Source organism: Cibotium barometz, chromosome 41, assembly GCF_041138505.1.
Source record: "Cibotium barometz isolate CiBa-2024 chromosome 41, ASM4113850v1, whole genome shotgun sequence".
Taxonomy (NCBI): domain Eukaryota; kingdom Viridiplantae; phylum Streptophyta; class Polypodiopsida; order Cyatheales; family Cibotiaceae; genus Cibotium; species Cibotium barometz.
The window spans coordinates 7164509-7185119 of NC_141086.1; positions in this window are offsets into that span (position 1 = coordinate 7164509).

A 20611-nucleotide genomic window follows, 5' to 3' on the forward strand; every position below is an offset into this window, starting at 1 on the left:
CTTCTTGAGAAACTGTAGCTTCATTGGGTCCATTTAACATTCTCAATCTTTAGGAAGTTGGAGCACAAGTTAACTCTTTTGAAGCCTAACAAAGGGTTATCAAACAAGGGTAGTGGCCTTGTCGAAGTGCTTGGTTTTTGCAAAGCATGATGCAATCTTCATTGATTGTCTTTTCTTGCTAAATTGTTATTTACCTAAGTATGATTAGAATATCATGGCTTGGTGTAATGTGCTCGATCATTTTTATATGATATGGAGGGTGGGGTATGAAAACCTTCTTATGCTGATGTGCACATTAAGGTTAGCTCACAAGAAGAACTTGGGGTCTTCCTCTTTTTGGGTTTGCCTTGATTCTTTCTCCCTAGCATTTAGTGGTTGCCTTGGTCCTTAGCTTCCTTGTGCTCTTCCAAGTAGGTTGCTTGGGTGGTGGTCAAGCATAGACCTTGACTTTGACCTTTTCTCTTTGGAGTTCCTATCACCCCTACCTACTCTTTGTGCCAGCTTCTTGGATTTGTCATCTTCATCATTCTTGTCGTCCTCCTTCATGTTGGGATCTTTATCACTTTTTTCCCCTTGGGATCTCTGTCATCTTCTCCATTGTTCTAGTCCTAAATGTTGTCTTCCTTGGAGTTTTAATCCTTGTCATTTTTTTTCAAAGTCCTTATTCAATTCACTAGCCACCTCTTGGCCTATGACATTGGGAACTTTGGGGTCCTATTCATTGATCCACTTGCCCCTCTAGAGGTGCTATGCTTCTTTGTTATTATCTTGCTTAGAGACTTAATCAGCTCATTCTATATCATAGAAAGGAGGCATTAAAAGCCTCCTACAACCACCATACAACTTTCCCCAATAGGAAGACTGTTCAAGCAGAGCTCATGAAAAGTCTTCTTCTACAACTTTCTCCAATAGGAATGTTTCAATTGGGGCTTATGAAAAGTCTTCTTTTGCATTGTTATATTGCTAGGTCAAGCTACTTATTCTTTGATCCTTCCTATGCTAGTTTGTTGACTTTGCATGCATAAAGTCCTTTTGCTCTCTATTGGAGTCAAGAGCTTACCTTAACCTTGTTAAATCATGTGTCATTGGGCCTTTGCCTTAGAGCCGCATGTAAAAAAGTGCTAAGGCTAAATCATTAATTGGCCGAATGGGATCTTGGACAAAAGGACTTGTAAAAGGAAATGGGCCAATAAAGGGGGGTCATGGAAATGGTCCAATGTGGAGGCCAAGGCATAAGTGAGTGGAGCATGGGCATATAAGACAATTATCAGCCCTAATTGTATGTAACTCAGTCACTTTTGATCAATACTAATCATGTCTTTCTTAGCGAGCTTTCATGGAGACCTTCTCCCATGTCTTAAGACTCCATATATAAATGATGTTTACATGTCTCTAGACTCCATGTAAACGATGTTTACATGTCTCTAGACTCCATGTAAACGAGTCTCCTCTCCTTCCCTGCCTTTCATTAGTATCAAAGCTTTGCTTTGATACTGGTAGCTTGCTTTGATCTTGGCAAGATTTGGAGTTCTTAAATTGCTTAGGGGTTCTTGATTTTGCTTAGAGCCTTGTTCCTTGTCTTACTGTGAGATCCCACTGCCCCCTTCGCGCATCGGATTCCCGGTTGTTAGCAGCGGAAGTAGCTTCCTCTTGCGCGGGACAGGGTTTCCCACTCGGGGCCTCACCCGCGAATGTCCGGGCACGAGACTAATCTGGTGGTCATTCCGAAAGCGAAATCGTGAAAATTTTCCTTGCTCGGAAAACAAGAACAATTTCACCTTTTTTATTACCTTAACGAATTTTCTAACGGGGTCAAGAGACTAAACTAACCTTCACTTGATTAAACCAGATAGAAGAAAAACTATTACAGACTTAACTTGAAGAAATCAACGCTTTTTTCTTAAACTGAATCAGGCACAGCTGTTGATCTATTCATTTGAGAAGTCTTCAGGTTTGTATTTAACTATTCGAGTTCTAAGCGTATTCCTATTATTCAATTTCATTATTAAAACTATACTGATTCCAGCCTAACCCCATCCAGCGGCCCATGGGTTAGCCACCGTCCAACCACTGGAATTGGTAGAACCAGACAATTACTCACCCACCCATAATTGAATGCCTTTCTTAACTTTTGCTTTCAAATACAGATACGCACACACTCCTCTTTAAACTTTAACTTATAAAACAATCCAGTGATAAACAGTTATTGATTACAGATGTCATAACTGAAAATTTTCATCCATTCCTTGTTTCTTAAAAAAAATAGTATCACTCTGGACTCTCCGTTGAGACCAACTGGTCAGCAACAACGAGATCCAGTAACAGATTACAATAATTATTGGTCCATCATACAATATCTTCCACCACATACGCATGGGTGTCCTAGGCACCGCGAGCCCGTGCATTGCTCGATCACAGAACCCTCCAGGATCCTCCTTAGGTGTCCTAGCACTTCACTCAGGGACCGCTTCGTCGGCCCTCGTCCATCGTACTGGAAGTGCACCATTTTAACCGTATCGAGGCTGGTCAGGCTTTGCCGCGTAAGCTATCCTTTGAACACTCCCCGCCAGCTGTTGCAACCGAACTTCCATTAGAAAAAAACATATACCAAACGCTCCCTCCAGCATTCTGGTGTAAGAGAGTTCTTTAAGAAAACAGGGTTTCTATGCAAGTCTTCGGTTTGATTTTCTTTTGAATACAATGAGTATATCTTAAATCAGTATCTCCAAAACTTCATAATCGTAAGTCTAAATTTCATAACAGAATTCCTCGAATTCTGTAACTTTGATCCATAGATCAATTCGAAGGGTCTCAAACTTAGTTTCAGATTTGGCGAGAGATTTGAGTGTATTTTCCTGAACTGGTCACATCTTCTTTCCTCGAAACTGACGAAAGAGTTTGGTCTTGGTCATAGTCCGATTGAGGGTTCAAGTCTGATAAGGTTTTTCCTGAACTATCTTTCTCGGAAAGGGGTGATATTTCAGTTACTGTATTACTGAATTTCATTCATTGAATATTCACTTAATTGATTTTTAAATTAATCATGAATTTCGATGAGGAATAAATTAAATAATTTATCTGAAATTTCGACTTCGATAGATTTTTTTAAATTTTCTCTTTACAATCCGAGTGAATTTAAAACGATAGAAATTCCTCTCTCAGAGTATTTACTTATTCACTTTTTATCAAATATTCATGGAAATTAAACGTAGAATTAAAGAGAAATCTAATTTTGATATAAAAATTCTTTATGCATTTATTATGCATAAAATCCAACTTCAATGGAAATAACACTTTTATATAAAAGGAAATCCTTTTATGCACAAAATCAATTTAATAGGAATAACACTTTTAAAATAAAAAGAATTTCTATTATGCATCTTTCCATGCATAGAATTTAAATTCAATGAAAATAACACTTTTATAATAAAAAAGTTCTATTATGCATCTTTCCATGCATAGAAATTAAATTCAATGAAAATAACACTTTTATAATAAAAATAATTTCTATTATGCATCTTTCCATGCATAGAAATTAAATTTAATGAAAATAATAGAAAGATGCATAGTAAAAATTAAATTTAATGAAAATAATACTTTTATAATAAAAAAAATTCTATTATGCTCTTTCCATGCATAGAAATTTCTATTATGCATCTTTCCATGCATAGAAATTAAATTCAATGAAAATAACACTTTTATATAATTAAAAAAATTCTATTATGCATCTTTCCATGCATAGAAATTAAATTCAATGAAAATAACACTTTTAAGAAAAAAATTTATATTATGCATCTTTCCATGCATAGAAATTAAATTCAATGAAAATAACACTTTTATAATAATTATAATCTAATATGCATCTTTCTATGCATAGAATTTAAATTCAATGAAAACAACACTTTTATAATTAAAAAATTCTAATATGCATCTTTCTATTTATAAAATTTAAATTCAATGGAAACAACACTTTTATAATAAAAAAAATTCCAATATGCATCTTTCTATGCATAGAAATTAATTTCAATAATTAATATCAATGATATCCATGCATATTCATAGATGAATATGTACATGGAGCAAATAAAAATATTTCTTTTAGAATGCACAACGTTGGGGATTACATTTTTAGAATAACATAAAAATAAACTTTATTTTTCACAAAATTCAAGAAAATTTTGCCATAACCTCCTTTATATGGCTGACCATTTCTCAATTTTTACATTCTAATATCACTTTAAAATTAATCCCAAATTGAAGTAAAGTACTCTAATCTATTCAATTTTTACTTTCTAAAGAGTAAACAATAAGAAAAGTTTAAATAAATTTATTTGTTACTCATTTTAGGATAAAGAAGGGCTGAATTCTTAAGGAAGAGAAGGGGGTAGCCTTTTCATCAAGGCATATCATCCAGATTCACTTTAATCAACTAAAAAAATCAAAGAAATTAGAAAACCATAGATTTGAATTTAAAAAGTAGAATTTTTAACTTACATGGAGTTTTGTGAGCTTTCCTTTGGCTTGAGGGATTGAGGGTTCTACTCTTGTCTGGATCAAGAGTGGCCATCAATTTCTTTGTAGAGGATTTAGTAAAAAACAATTGAATTATCAAGTGAATTCAATGTTTTTAGCTCTGGGTAGGAGTAGAGTAACAGTGCATAAACACTATTAAGCTTTTACAAAGGGGGAGGTTTCTATTTATAGGAAAAAGTGAGCCTCAAACCAAGCAAACTGATTCTAAAATTTTTCAGATCAGTTTGGTCAATTTTTGACCATTTTTTGATCAGTTCAGCTTACTTTTTGGAACTAGACTTGAAATAGGAGAGAGGAGAAATGAAATATCTCATTTTATTGATTTAAAATGGGAAGCAATGATGAGAAAAAATGCGTCTCCTTCGTGAGGGGGAATCCCCATTCAGGTGTCAAAATTTCATTTTTTAAATGTTTCCTTTGGTCCTTAGTCCACTCTTCATCTTATGTGAGTATTTACTCATTTTTGGGGGGTTTTTCTTTATTTCTTCAATTTATCTCCTCCCTACATTTGGATTAATCTTATTGGTCCCTCCAAACCTTAATCCAAAATTTTCAGAAAATCTGGACCCTTAGGCTAAGGTTTTTTGAGCAAATTATAATTTATTTCTAATGCACCTTAGGAATTTCTTTTTAAACATCTGTTTCGGGAGAATTTATTTTAATAAGAAAGGATATTTTTCCATCCAAAGATATCTAAAAACTGAGTTATCTCTCTCTAGAATATTTTCTCTCTCTAGGCCAAAACAAGTAAAAACAAGATCTTTTATAATTCTAAAAAGGGGATTGATTACAGGGAAAGAAACTGGACATCTTGGGGGGCTAGGGAGGAATCTTACATTCTCTCCTACTTGAAAAACACGAGATGTCCTCATCTCGCAAACTGGGGGTAATCCCGCATCAGTTGGACTTCTTTCTCCTAGGTGGCGTCTTCAAAAGGATAGAACTTCCATTTGACTAAAAATTCTCTTAGAATTCTATTCCTGAGAACCTTCTCTCAAACATCAAGGATTTCTTCAGGTTGGAGTTCCATCAACCCTTGGGTTAAAGAAGTTAAGAGTTCATCACATTAAGCACATGATTCGGGCTCGGTACATACTTTTTAAGTAGGCTGACATGAAATACATTATGTACTTTGAGATGAGGAGGCAGAAGAAGTTCATAGGCTAAGTCACCTACTTTCTTTGTAATCAGATATGGCCCACAGTATCTGGGGGATAACTTCTTGTACTTCCCAAGAGATAGAGAACTTCTTTTGGGGCGTACTCGAATGAAGACCATATCTGCTTCTTCGAATTTTCTGTATGACCTCTTCTTATCTGTATACTACTTCTGTCTATCCTGGGCAGCTCTTAAATCTTTGCAGATTGACTGCATCTGCTGCTCCATGTCGTCAAGCATCTGTCTGGACATCTCGACCCTAATCAATGGGTCGGACCAAGTTAATGGTGTTAGGCACTCTTGTCCATACAGAGCTTTGAAAGGGCTTATCCCGATGCTTCGGTGATGATAAGAAGCATTGTAGGCGAACTCGACTAGGTGCAGATAGCTTAGCCACTTCTTGGGTTCCCTACCAGCATGACTGAAGTATATCTTCGATTACTTGGTTCACCCTTTCTATTTGACCATCGGTCTCGGGGTGGTAAGCTGTGCTGAGATGCAAGAAAGTTCCTACTGCTTCGAAAAATGCAGTCTAGAATCTTGACGTGAACTTGGGATCTCGATCACTTACTATTCTCCTGGGTAGGCCATGCAATCTAAAGATTTCCTTGACACTCTGGCCACATCCACTGTAGTGTAGGTTTCTTTTACTGGAATCAGATGGGCAACTTTGGTTAGTCTATCAACTACCACGAAGATGGAGTTGTAACCTGATTGCACTGAAGGTAGTCCAGTAATAAAATCCATATTGATACATTCCCACTTCATCTGGGGGATGTCTACTAATGGATGTAACTTCCTGATCGTCCTCACAAAATTTTCCTACTTTGTTGATAGGAACTGGCATAACATGCTTTGTCTCAGGGTGTAGCATTTTTACTCTCTCTGCTTTGACTTTCTGACAATTCAGGCATTGACGTACATGATTAAGTACATCCTTTTTTAGTCCAGGCCCAAAGAAGCTTTTATTTAATAGACATGTAGGTCTTGATGAAACCTGGATGTCCTGCAATAAGGCTATCATGGGCTTCATTCAGAATTTGACCCTTAGTTCCCTCATCATTGAGAATGCATAGCCTGATATTATAATACATAATTCCATCATCCAGGCTATACCCTTGAACTCGGTTCAACTCCTGAGGAGTTTTGCTTTCCTGCATAAGTAGGGTAGCAATAGGGCCAAAGAATCTATCCTTAATTATCTTCTCTCTTGCTTCATTAATCAATGGATTTGACACCACTGTGATTGCAAGCAAGGAGGCTTTTCTGCTGAGGGCATTTGCTACCACATTTTCTTTGCCTGGGCGGTACTTGATTTTAAAATCAAATTCCTGCAAGGTCTGCATCCACCTTCTTTGGCGCATGTTGAGATCCCTCTGAGTGAAAATCCACTTTAAGCTCTGATGATCTGTCTCATCAAAGTGAATCTTTGACCCAGTAGGTATTGTCTCCAGAATTTCAAGGCATAGACTACTGAAAGTAGCTCCAGGTCGTGGACATCATAATTTCTCTCATGCGTTCTGAGTTTTTGGGATTCATAGGCCACAACCTTCCTCCATGAGTGCACCTCCCAGGGCAAAACCACTGGCATCAGTTTTAATACCTCAAAGGGGTAGAGAGAAATCTGGCAATTTCAGAACGAGATTAGTTACCAAGGTGGCCGGTCTTTAGCTTATCAAAAGCACTCTGACACCTGGCAGACCATTGAAACGGGGTATTCTTCTTGAGAAGATTAGTCAGGGGGGAAGCTATGAGAGCATACTTAGGTATAAAAATTCTATACCAACCACTTAATCCCAAGAATCCTCTGACTTCTTTCACTATCTTCGGTTCAGGCCAATCTATGACTCCTTGCGAAATCTGGAGAAATTCCATCTTTGGATACCAAGAAGCCCAAGTGGTCGACAGAGAAAGTGCATTTTCTCCTTTTTGCAAAGAGTTGGTGCTTCCTTAGAATCTCAAGAACTTTGCGGACATGAGCTCCATGGTCAGCTGCATTCTTTGAGTAAATTAGAATATCATCAAAGAAAACAAGAACAAAATCATCCAAGTATTCTCTCAGAATTTCCTGCATTAGGCGATTGAATGTAGTTGGGGTATTTGTCAATCCAAATAGCATGACTATAAATTCATAGTGCCCATATCGAGTATTGATGGCTGTCTTCTTCGATATATCTTGCTCATTAATCCTGATCTGATAATACCTTGATTTGAGATCTATCTTTGTGAAGATCTGAGCTCCACTTAGCCTGTCCAGAAGCTCATCAATTGTGGGAATAGGATATTTATTCTTAATTGTCAGCTGATTGAGACCTCTGTAATCCACATAGAGTATTAGCGTTCCATCTTTCTTTTTGTGAAAGAGAACTGGCGCACCCCAAGGTGAAACACTGGGTCTTACAAACCCTTGTTCTAACAGCTGCCAAAGCTGTTCCTTGAGTTCAATGGCTTCAGGGACTAGCATTCTCTACGTGTGCTGGGCCTGCGCTCCGAGGGTCAATTCTATCACATGATCTACATCCCGAATTGGAGGCATCTCTGTTAGCTCTGCTAGGAGTAAATCATCATACTCACTTAACCATTCTGGTTCTTTAGCCTTTAACTTTGTGTCTACTGGATTCATTTTGACAACGTAAATGAGCTGCTTCTTTCTAAGTCCTTTCAGTAACTTAGAAACTTTTACTAATTGTTGCAGACCCTAGGGATCCTGAAATTCCGGTTCCTTCTTGAACTTTGTTTCCGTGAAGGTCACAGAAGGAAATGGTTCCATTGTGACAGTGAATGTCAACTTGATTTTTGTGGAGCCAATCCATTCCAAGGATCCCGTCGAAAACTCCCAAAGGTAGGACTCTGAACTGACAGTCAGTTATATTCCCATCTAGATTAAACTGAATACAATCTGTCTCATGGTGAGTGAAAAGGATCTTCCCACTGGCCAATTCAACTTGCATAGGTTTTCTTGATTTCTGATCTAAGACTAGCTTACGCAAGCATCTAGGGGAAATAAAAGAATGAGTACTGCTGCCTGAATCAATCAAAAGTTTGAATGACTTACCCTTATACTCAGCTGGAGTATGGATGACAGAGAATTGACAATTTAGCCCTTGGTTTTCAATTGCTGCATAAATCTGACCTCTTTCCTCTTCCACTACTTCTGCTATTGTAACTGCTCTGGCTGTGCTGCAGATTGGGGGGCGGAACTCTTTCTCTTTGGTTACCCCAGTTTTGGGAGGGAGTTCTAAGATTACTCTATACAGAGGCAAATGGCTGAGCTGGATTCCTCCTGGGATTGCCCTAATTTTGACGAGACAGACCTAATTTGACTGATTAGGAAGAAGGGATGGTCTCTACGTTCTAGGTCCTTGACTTCCCTGTCCTCTTGACATGGCAGGAGAGTCGGGCAGTCTTTAAGCTGGTGAGACTGAAACCCTGACATCCAAAACATCTGTTCTCACTTCTAAGCTCATCCCTCTGAGTCCTTGAAAAAGGTGGGGCTCCTGAGAGTGTTCTGAGGGAAGGGTCTTCCTTGACATCTAAATCTACCAGCATCTTGATTCTGATTTGGGCCTTGCTACCTCTTTGGGGGAGGAAAGTTTGAAGTACTTCTTGGGGTTTGGAACCTTTTAAAGTTTGAGGGTGCAGGCTTTGGCGCGGGACCTTGACAACAAATGCCTTGAAAAAGTCCTTTGCCATTCTCACAACTTTCGCCATTGAGACTGGCTTGGCATTTTTCCCTAAGGTGTCCAATGGCTCGTTCATCCCTTGAATGAATCTGGCCATCAGTTGCTCTTCATCCAAAAGTGGAGAATATTTGAGGAGAAGGAAAAATGCCTGATGGTATTCTTCAATTTTACTTCAATTCCAAGAACTCATTCATTTTGGTTTCCAGGAAGCTCGGAGGACAGAACCTCTTCCTGGGGTAAGCTTTAAGATCTGACTAGGTCTGGGTATTTCGGTCGAGATGGTTTGTCTTGCAATGGTTCCTCCATGCAACCCTGGCCATTTCCATAATTTTTAATTTAGCGAGAGCCATCTTGCAGTCTTGCTATAATAGGGTTTCGAGCGATGATTCCCAAGTAGAATTTTGTTTCTGGTGCTCTCCTGCTGTTTCTCCTAACTGTTCCCCTTCACCCTTAAATGGACCAGGTTGGGATTGGTGCAGGGCTTTACGAACGTTCGGATCTAACTTCATCATCGGTAAGAGGATCGAGCTGCCTAGCAGCACGGGCCGCCGCGCGCCTCCTTATTCTGACAAAACGAGATTTTTGTCAACTTAACTTCGTCATCAGATTTATGACTTATTTAATTTTTGAGATTTATTTCTTAAACAATAAATATTCCATCATAATTCTTGAAAACAAGATTCACTCTGATAATTTTGTTAACCAATATTCACAACCACGAAAATAATTTAGAATCTTTTGCAAAACGTCATTTATTATCAAAAGTTTCTGATATATACATAGAGCGTCTCAGCTCCAAAAGTCACTACCTCAATCGCGTACGCATAAAAAGGCGATACTACGATGGAGACATGCTATGATATACACGATTAATCACTCATAAGGGTGCTGTAATTCTACTTCTAGGAATAAAGCAGCTTAGAAGTGTAAAAATTCGGCAAGAATTTCTAAAATTTCGGGGCGAATGATTAAAGAGTTGGACATAATGAACAATTCCTAGCCTTATCAAGATCATGGCTAGTGAGATATTCTGCCTGAGTCTTTGAAGCTGATTGGTATTGACGTTAATACATCGCCCTCCAAAGAACCACATGTGCTGACGTCGCTCTACTGGATCAGGGAAGTATAGATCCTCAAAGTGACGAGTGAGCCTCACTCTGCTTTCTCGGGTTGTAGTAGCAGAGTTGATGAGATTTTCGAAGACAAAGGCGATCATATCCTGACTCTAGGAAAGTCCAGGAATGCTAGACAGATTTGGGGTATCCATCTAAAAATCCAATTCAATTTATGAGTTTTCAATTTATGAATTCATTTCAAACATAATCTTAGCAAGTGAAAACATTTTTTTCGCAGATTTACTTTAAAATTTTAGGCAATTTCTGCTACTGTTTCATAAGTTTACAATAGCGCTCTCATACCAACTGTGAGATCCCACTGCCCCCTCCGCGCACCGGGATTCCCGATTGTTAGCAGCAATGGAAGTAGCTTCCTCTTATGCGGGGGGCAGGGTTTCCCACTCGGGGCCTTGCCCTCGAATGTCCGGGTGGCACGAGACTACTGGTGGTCATTCCGAAATCAAAATCGGAAAAATTTTCCTTGCTCGAAAAATTGGGACAATTCCACCGTTTTGATTTCCTTAACGAATTTTCTAACGGGGTCAAGAGACTAAACTAACAACCTTCACTTGGTTAAACCAAATAGAAGGAAAACTATTACATACTTAACTTGAAGAAATCAATGCTTTTTTCCTAACTGAATCAGGCACAGCTGTTGATCTATTCATTTGAGAAGTCTTTAGGTTTGTATTTAACTATTCGAGTTCTAAGCGTATTCCTATTATTCAATTTCATTATTAAAACTCTACTGATTCCAGCTAACCCCATCCGGCCCATGGGTTAGCCACCGCCCAACCACTGGAATTGGTAGAACCAGACAATTACTCACCCACCCATAATTGAATGCCTTTCTTAACTTTTGCTTTTCAAGTGCAGATACACACACACACTCCTCTTTAAACTTTAACTTATAAAACAATCCATTGACAACAAACAATTATTGATTACAGATGTCATAACTGAAAATTTCCATCCATTCCTTGTTTCTTAAAAAAAAACAGTATCACTCTGGACTCTCCGTTGAGACCAACTGGTCAGCAACAACGAGATCGAGTAATAGATTACAATAATTATTGGTCCATCATACAATATCTTCCACCACATATGCATGGGTGTCCTAGGCACCGTGAGCCCGTGCATTGCTCGGTCATAGAACCCTCCTGGATCCTCCTTAGGTGTCCTGGCACTTCACTCAGGGACCGCTTCGTCGGCCCTCGTCCATCGTATCGAAAGTGCACCATTTTAACTGTACCGAGGCTGGTCAGGCTTTGCCGCGTGAGCTATCCTTTGAACACTCCCCGCCAGCTGTTGCAACCGAACTTCCCTTAGAAAAAATCATATACCAAATGCTCCCTCCAGCATTATGGGATAAGACATTCCTTTAAGAAAACAAGGTTTCTATGCAAGCCTTCAGTTTGATTTTCTTTTGAATACAATGAGTATATCTTAAATCAGTATCCCCAAAACTTTATAATCATAAGTCTGAATTCCATAACAGAATTCCTCGGATTCTGTAACTTTGATCCACATATCAATTCGAAGGGTCTCAAACTTAGTTTTAGATTTGGCAAGACATTTGAGTGTATTTTCCTGAACTGGTCACAGCTTCTTTCCTCGAAACTGACAAAAGAGTTTCGTCTTGGTCATAGTCTGATTCAGGGTTCAAGTCTGATATAAGGTTTTTCCTAAACTATCCTCTTTTTGGGCTTGTTGGTATCTCCTTTTTCAGACATATGACCTCTAGAAGGGGGCTGTCCATGACCAGCCTTATTGGATTGGTGTCATCTCTTTGCTTTCCCCTTGCCCTTGGCTGAAAATGCCCCCGTCAGCACCGATAGATTTGCTCTTGTTTGTTCTTCCTACAAGAGCAATCCCACAACTCTTCAAAAGTGACAGGTTCAACACCTCCTCACATAGAGGGATCGAGAGAGGTGTGAAAGCCCAAATACGAATGCGAAGTATTGGTGACTAGCTGTTTGTCTGGTATAACCTCATTAATGTTTAGCAACTGTTCGGATGCACAGGCCATGTCCTTAATAGCCCTTTCTATCAAAAGGTCTATCATTCCGCATATTCGATCCTGCAAGACAGCAAAGCTTGCAAGGTACACTTTGGAAGCATTGTATCAAGTGCGCAACGAGGCAAGGGTTGCCTACTTGAAGAGGCCATTGGATGCTCTTTCTATGGATGAGGGTGACTCTATGTGATAGATCACTATGATAGATCACCATTCTCACATACAAGGCACTTGTAACAAGAAACCCACATACAAGGCGCTAACAAGTGACCAAAAAAATGTCATTCTCACTACATGGGCAAGAACAATGGGGATTAAAAGATGGAACAACTCCTCATCTAGTGCATTTAATATCAAATCTAGGAACCAAAATATAATGATGGATAGGTGGTGGTGGCCTAGTGTTGTTGGACTAAAGCCACCCTTTATTCTTCTACCAATGCATGTCTACTACCTGGTGGGGATCACATCCTAAGCCTCCCCTATTATCATGGGGCTATATTGCATCCAAAACTCTATCTGCATTTGCATGTGTAGCTTGATAATTCAAAGAATGAAAGAATAATTTGGTAGATATGTGTATCTGCTTGTTGTATTCCAGCTTTTATGCTCTAGCCTTGAGTTACTCTACTGCGTGTGCTTGCTATTGCCTCTTGGCCTCTTGTAGATTCACTAGCTCAGACATAGAATGTTTACTTGATTGATTATAGCAGCTGGCGGAGTTGATTTCATCTACTACTTGAAGCTCTTCTTACAGCTTTTTTTGTTTGCTTTTCTCCTACATTAGTTGTGTTCGTAAGCATTGCAACTTGATTTACTTTGGCTAGCCTTGTATCCCTTAGTTGAATTTCTTTGTGTAACTCTACCAGTTTCTTCTTGACTCACTCTGTCAGCTGTTCTGGTTTTTCTTATTGATTATTTTCCTAAAAGCGAGGTAGACGCCTAAAAAGGTCATGATTCCCACATGTGTTTGCATTGTTTTGTGTGTCGCATTTACACCTCTTTACTCCATGTTTACACCCCTTTTCTCCTCATCATGCATTTTCTGTCTGTTTGTTGATGTTCTATTAGACATCCCCAGATGAAGTGGGAATGTATCAGTATGGATATAGTTGGTGACGAGACCAACTTCGAGGCCTAGCAGAGATAGGGTGTTTGTTGTCCATGTGGTGTAATGTGGGTGAAACAATGCTTGATTTGAGGCCTCATCTTCCAGTTTATGAGTTGGTTAGGTCTGTATAAGGAAAGAGGGCCCATCGCTTTCTTGTGAATGTGCCAAGACCCCTTCATTTGAGAGGTAATGGTCGATGTGGTCATGAATGGTTTGGCACGACAAGGCAAATCTCGTGTTGAACCCACAGTCTCACATGCTTTTTTATTGCTTGTTGCAAATGGTGATATTCTTGTTATGATGGTGGTGAAGGTAGTCGAAGAGGAGGAAAAATGGTCCAACACAGAGACCAAAAAGAGTTGTTTTCTTTGAAGACCTTAGGAGGTTCCTATGCAATATTTTTATACCATAATCTTTCACCCACCACGGCTCCTCCATCGAGAGATGTACCTAGATAGCTATCATGATGAGGCTTGGTGGTGTAGAGGCTAGCTATCAAAATATGTACCTACTTGACTACTTTTGGCACATGTGCCTCTTTATGCTTTGTGTGAGAGAGTGCAAAGAGTGAGAGACATGTGTCCTTGCAAGGAGGTCTAGTAAAACTCTTATTGACATCAAGAGGGAGGCTTGGAAAGAAAAATTGGGTTCAGACAGTGGGAATTAGCATGTTGAATCTTTCTTACATGCACTTGAGATCCCAAAAAATACTCGGAGAGACAAAGTTTCTCTAGAGAATAGTGTATCAAACTACCAAGGATCTTCCTACTAGGATCCAATCCTTCCACTAGCACACACACCAAAGTGTGTTTGCTTTGGAAAGGTCTAAATTCAATCAAAACCAGTAGTGAAGAGTCCATAGAGGAAGTTCAAATGATTGAAGAGCTTTGCAACCTCCTCCACAATATTCGGTGGAAGCTCAAATGATTGAAGAGCTAGTTGTAGCCTCCCCCACAATATTCGATGGAAGCTCAAATGATTGAAGAGCTAGTTGTAGCCTCCCCCACAATATTCGGTGGTCTTAAACATCGTCAAAGGACTATTTGGATCACAACTAGATATGGGTCAAGAGGCTCACTCAACTGATGAAGGTTGTGCAATGAGTAACAAGAGAAAGAGTGGTGACACAAACCGCACCTCCCTTATAGACAACAATTGTATAAAGGGAAAACTTTACCCATCCAAACAATCAAGCCTCTTTTACACCTAGGATTAAGAGGGATGTTGAGGCATCATGAGGACTGGAGATAACTTTTTTCTAACTAGGTGTGGAGATGGAGGTGGAAGTGAAACTTAAAGAGGACCAGAGGCAAAGGAAAACCTTGGACCATAAGAAATAAGAACTAGATGCAAGAGGGGCCTTAATTGAACAAAGAAACCTCGAGAGAATGTAAGCCTTAGGATGAAACTCCCAAGTAAGGGATAGAGAAGAGGTTATGGCTCAAGACCAAGCCCAAGTCTTGGCAAAGAAGGGATAGAGAAGAGGCTATGACTCAAGTCCAAGCCCAAATCTTGGCACATAAGGGATAGAGAAGAGGCTAAAGGGATGCCACCCTTATAACCCAAGCCCTTGCCCAAGTCTTGGGGTAGAAGGGATTCCACCCTTGTTCATGGTATCTAGAGCTTTGGTTGAGTAGGTCACATTTGTGGTGTAGAATAGGTCAAAATCCTCATCTTCTCTTGTGTGGAGCTCAACCCTCTGCTGGTGGAGGAGCTCTATCAACTTGTAGAGGCCATATCTTGAGGAGATTCCAACTAGGGAGTTGTGGAGGACATCCGGGCGTTTCAATTCGTACCATTAATTGTCAAATTCGTCGCTTCGTCGTCGTCACGGCATTCTCACTGGTTCAGCCCGGCGCTATTTTCTGCAGCGTAGTTGGCCGTACAGCAATACGCCGCCTGTAGGCCATTATAGGCTATGGGAGTTAAGGGCTTTTAAAGCCCAATGTCTCTCCTATCTACAGCTCAAGTTTTAGCTCAAATGGTGCACTGACACGCGCGCTACAGCAAAAAAACCAGTCAGCTCTCCTTCAAGCTCTTGAAGCTCTCCATTAAAGCTTTAAATTTATCTTTTTTCTTGCTCTAATCCTCCCATCTTTGCTCTAATCACCCAAGTGATAGTGTGAGAGCTTGTTGCTGATCCTTCTCTTGATTTTGAAGTGGTGGCCAACCACATGAGGCATTCATAAGTCTCATTCATCGTCATCAAGCTTCCTCATCATCTTCAAGCTCACAAAGCTTTCAAAGTGTGCTTATGAGCACTAATAATGTTGATTAACACTAATGAAGCTTTTAATCTAGCAAAGGGGAGTTATTCCAAAGTGTTTTTAAACACTAAGAGTGTTATTTAACACTAATGGTGAATTTAATCACCAATACTAGTGTCATTAGACACTAAAAATGTGCTCTTAAGCACTAATCATGTTTTTTAAACACTAATGGTGATCTTAATCACCAAACAAAGTGTTCTTTAACACTAATGAAGCTAATCCCCATAAAAATTAGTAATTGGGCACAAACCCTAAGTGCTAAACCATAAAAATTACTATTTTAATCTCCTATTTATGCAACATTCTTGACTTGATTAGGGTTGTTGCACTCTCATAAGCCTTTCTCTCTCTAATTAAGCCTAAATATCATAAATTTTTGGTTTTTTCTTCTTCATAAATCAGCCCATTACTCTCTAATAACCTCCTTCAATACCCAATGTCAAAGGACAACACTCAAATCAAGAAGTTCTCGGGAGAGGGCTTCCACACTTGGCAAGTCCTTGTCAAGTACAAGATGATGTCCAAAGGCTTTTGGCCATTCATCTCCGGCACTAAGGTTATTGATCAAACAAAGGCTGAAGATATTGAAGATGATGAGAGGGCACAAGCCATCATCATGCTTCATCTTCATTCACCATGTGGACCAGCTTTCGACTGCAACAACTGCAAAGGAGAAATGGGATGAGCTTGATAAGCTCTATGGCACTCATGTTAAGAATTCCAAGGTCTCACTCAAAATTCCAAGATCTCACTCAAAATTGAATTTTTCAGCTTGGAACTCAAAGAGGGAGAAGGCATTGGAGCCTTCATCTCTCACTTGAAGGGCCTTATGGCTCAACTTGCATCAGTGAATGCAAGAATGGATGAAGATGATGCAGTGGCTGTTTTGCTAAAAGCAGTCAAGAAAGTGTACCCCACCTTAGTCACCACCTTGAAGAACATACCTAATCCCACCCTCGAAGGAGTCATTCAATCTTGTCTTGATGAAGAAAAGAGGCCAAGGGGAGGAGCTGAATCTTCAAATGCAACCACTTCATCGACTATCAAACAAGCTTTGTCACACCAAGTGGTCAAAGTAAGATGTGCCCATTGCAAAAAGGTGGGTCACTTGGCAAATAATTGTTGGATTAAATATCCCAACAACAAAATGAAATGTAACAAATATAAACAAACGGGACATATCACTTCTAAATGTCCTAACAAAGAGTCAGAGGCAAACTTTGTTTCAGCCTCTAACTCCACTGAGAAACTTTTTTAATTCTCAATGTAATCACACCTATATTCCAAACCTTATACACCTAATGTTATAAAGGCATCTTATGTCAATTACCACCTATTCCATTCTTTCATAGTTGGTATTGAGGGGGGGTATTAAGAGACTAAGGTTATGTAGAAGGGGAAGAGAAGGGTGTGAGTGTGAAGGGACTTAAGGTCCACTAGCTCACCTATTTAAAGGTGGAGCTATGAGGCATTTTGTATTGAGCAAGGCCTAGTTGTATTCATAAACAACTTAATAAGCAAGATATTTTTCTTGTATTTTGTGAGTCCCTCACCTCCACTAGCATGAGCACCACATTTTCTTAACAAAACAGAGTGTATGAATCAGATTATAGTGTATATGCTTCGTGCATATGTCTCTAAAAAATCATCATATTGAAAAAAATATCTTCCAATGATGGAATTTGCCTATAACAGTTTTAAATTTACGGTTATTGGTTTTAGTCCGTGCATACTTATGTATGGGTATTAACTCAAGGCACCTATTGATGTCGGTCTTAAGGACATCGAGCTTGATGCATCGAGGGATTTCTTGCGTGATATACAGGAAATGCTGACCGAAGCTCAAGATTCTATCAGGAGTGCTCAAGATAGGGCATGGTTTTATGCTGATAGGGGACGCTCATTTTGGTCTTTTGAACCAAGAGCGTTGGTTTATTTTAATGTTCCTAAAGATTCTTAGACTTTGTCAATGGGAAAATGCTTGAATTTATCTCCTAGATATTGTGGTCCATTTCGAGTTATACATTGGATTGGCACGGTTGCATTTGAACTTAAAACTACCTCCACATGTTAGAGTTCATCCAGTCTTTCGTATCGATAGATTGAAAGGAAAACTAGGAGGTGAGGATAACACAGTTACTCCTTAAGAACTCGTTGAAGTCAAATAATTATCCTATGTTCCACATGAACCTGATAAGGTACTTGAATTCAGGGAAAGGAAACTTTGTAGTTGACTAATCCCTGAGGTTAAATTTAGGTGGAAAGATAGGGAAATAGAGGATTCGACTTGGGAGTCGGTTGATATTGTTCAACGCAGTTCTCCTTCTTTTCATTGTGCAAGAGTGCAATGTTTTGAGAGAGGGGAAGTATGTTATATGTACATTATGTGTGCTATGTTATATACACATTATGTGTGCATATACTAGGAGGCTAACCCACATTAGGCTTGTGAGTATGGGAGCATGGGAACAAGCTCTAGTGGATCATGGATTAGGACTAACCTTAAGGGTTAAGGTTAGGGTCAGGCATCCAAGGGTCACACATGGGAAATGGAAAGTCAAGAGTCACTTGAGGACCCTCCTATATAATAGGGGCATGGGGCACACTCAAGAGAGGCTAGGAGGCTTGGAGGCTTGGAGGCTTATGCTATGGTCTCTTGTGTAGAGGTCCATATCTACTCACTTGCCATTTCACACTATAGCTACATGCTATTGGATTTGAGTTATACCTCTTGATGGTATGTGACATCAAGGTAGAGGTATGATGTATTTCATTTATAATTCATGTGTGCATCCCTTGGGCTCGGGGGTGGTTGGGTGGTTGAGTTTATGCCTAATTTATGCATGTTTATGCATAACAATTATCTAGAGAGATCTTAGGGTTTTAATACTCTTTATACATGTTTTAGCTACTATGAGAGGGTTCTCTATAGATGGTTGTTTATATTTTCAAGAGCCTTTGGTGGATAGTTTCTTTATCAATTCTCCTTATTGTAGATATATAGTATTCTACCTATTCTCATGGGTCATCATGCTATGTAGTTTGTCTCCTTATATTAATATATAAAACCATTTCTTTCTCAAAAAAGGAAAAATAAATTTAACTTTTTAGAGACTTTATGTTGGCATCCACAGGATCACACATGGAGCTATGGAGGATGAAGTATCATCATCGTGGTGGGGTGTGTGTGTGTGTGTGTGTGTGTGTGTGTGTGTGTGTGTGAGAGAGAGAGAGAGAGAGAAGTAGTAGAGCTCAAGTATGAGAGAGAGATTTCACAACTTTAATGGTACTCATTGTGTGGATGAAGGACCCAAGTACATGCTTTTATAGGCACCAATGCCTTATCTTTTGACCCTTAGCTAGAGGTGGTTCATACCTAATGTTTTCACACCAAAATAACCTAGATACAACCTACACCATTGAGGCTCAGATAATTCTAATAACAACCCCCTTAGAGTGAAGGTGGTGAGACCCAAACACAAAAGAAGCAAATAACATCCAACTCCATCAAATCACTGCAGAGAGGCAACCTAGCCATGCACATGTCTCTATAACTACTCCCTCAATCAGCCTATGATTGAATTTGAGATTATCACTTTAGTCACTCCCCAACTCCTAACTAGGATAGAAATACATCTTTGCCTTTTATAGCATCAAGGCTTTACATTAACTCTAAAAGACATCCAGAATATTCAGATTTTGGGAGACAACCTATGCAAAGAACCCTTGACTCAACACAAAGTACTAGAGATTGAGGAAGATGCCGGTGAAGATCCTTTTCAGCATCATTTCCAAGCCCATGTGACTTGGGCCATCATTTTAGGCACATGGGCCAAGGCAGAGAAACTAGGAGAGCTCAAATTTTAAGCTATAGAGTGGAAATCTCACGGGGATCCATTGATGTAACATATTTTAATTGATGGAGGAGGCTAGATTTTGAGAAAGGCCCAATTGGTTGGGTGGTAGAAACTTCACTTTGATGGTGGTTAGAACCATATTTGAAGCACATGATGTGAGCCTCCCCTTAAAGTGATTAAGGTTGATTATCTAGATTAGAGTCCAACAAGGCATGTTGCCAAGAACCATATTTGAAGCACATGTGAACCTCCCCTTAAGGTGATTAAGGTTGATTATCTAGATTAGAGTCCAACAAGGTTGATTTTGAGAAAGGCCCAATTGGTTGGCTGGTAGAAACTTCACTTTGATGGTAAGAACCATATTTGAAGCACATGTGAACCTCCCCTTAAGGTGATTAAGGTTGATTATCTAGATTAGAGTCGCCAAGAACCCCAAAAAACACAAGCAAGAGAGGCTACAAAACATAACTCAACCCAGGCGCGTAGGGAGCCAAAGAGGAGGGCAAAGGTGGTGTAGTTGGTGGCACAATGGAAGTGGGTGGCTCAGTAGCGGTAGCAGCAGGCAAAAAAGCGCCACCCAATTGGGCAAGCAGAGAAGGGGGAGTGGAGCTCAAAAAGAGAGAAAAATATAGAGATAAAAGCATGGCATGCTACTAGTCATGGAGCAGTAAGCCACCTGGGGAGAAGGATGATCCCAAGATAAAAACACAACAGCTTCACAAATGAGCTGATTATGGTCATGGTGGCAACCTTCACATGTAGAAAATGCAAGACGATGCTGGCAATGGCGACCTGAGCTTTGATATAATGTGGTGGCAATGGTGACCCGAGCTCTGATACCATGTTGGTATCCACCCCACAGGATCA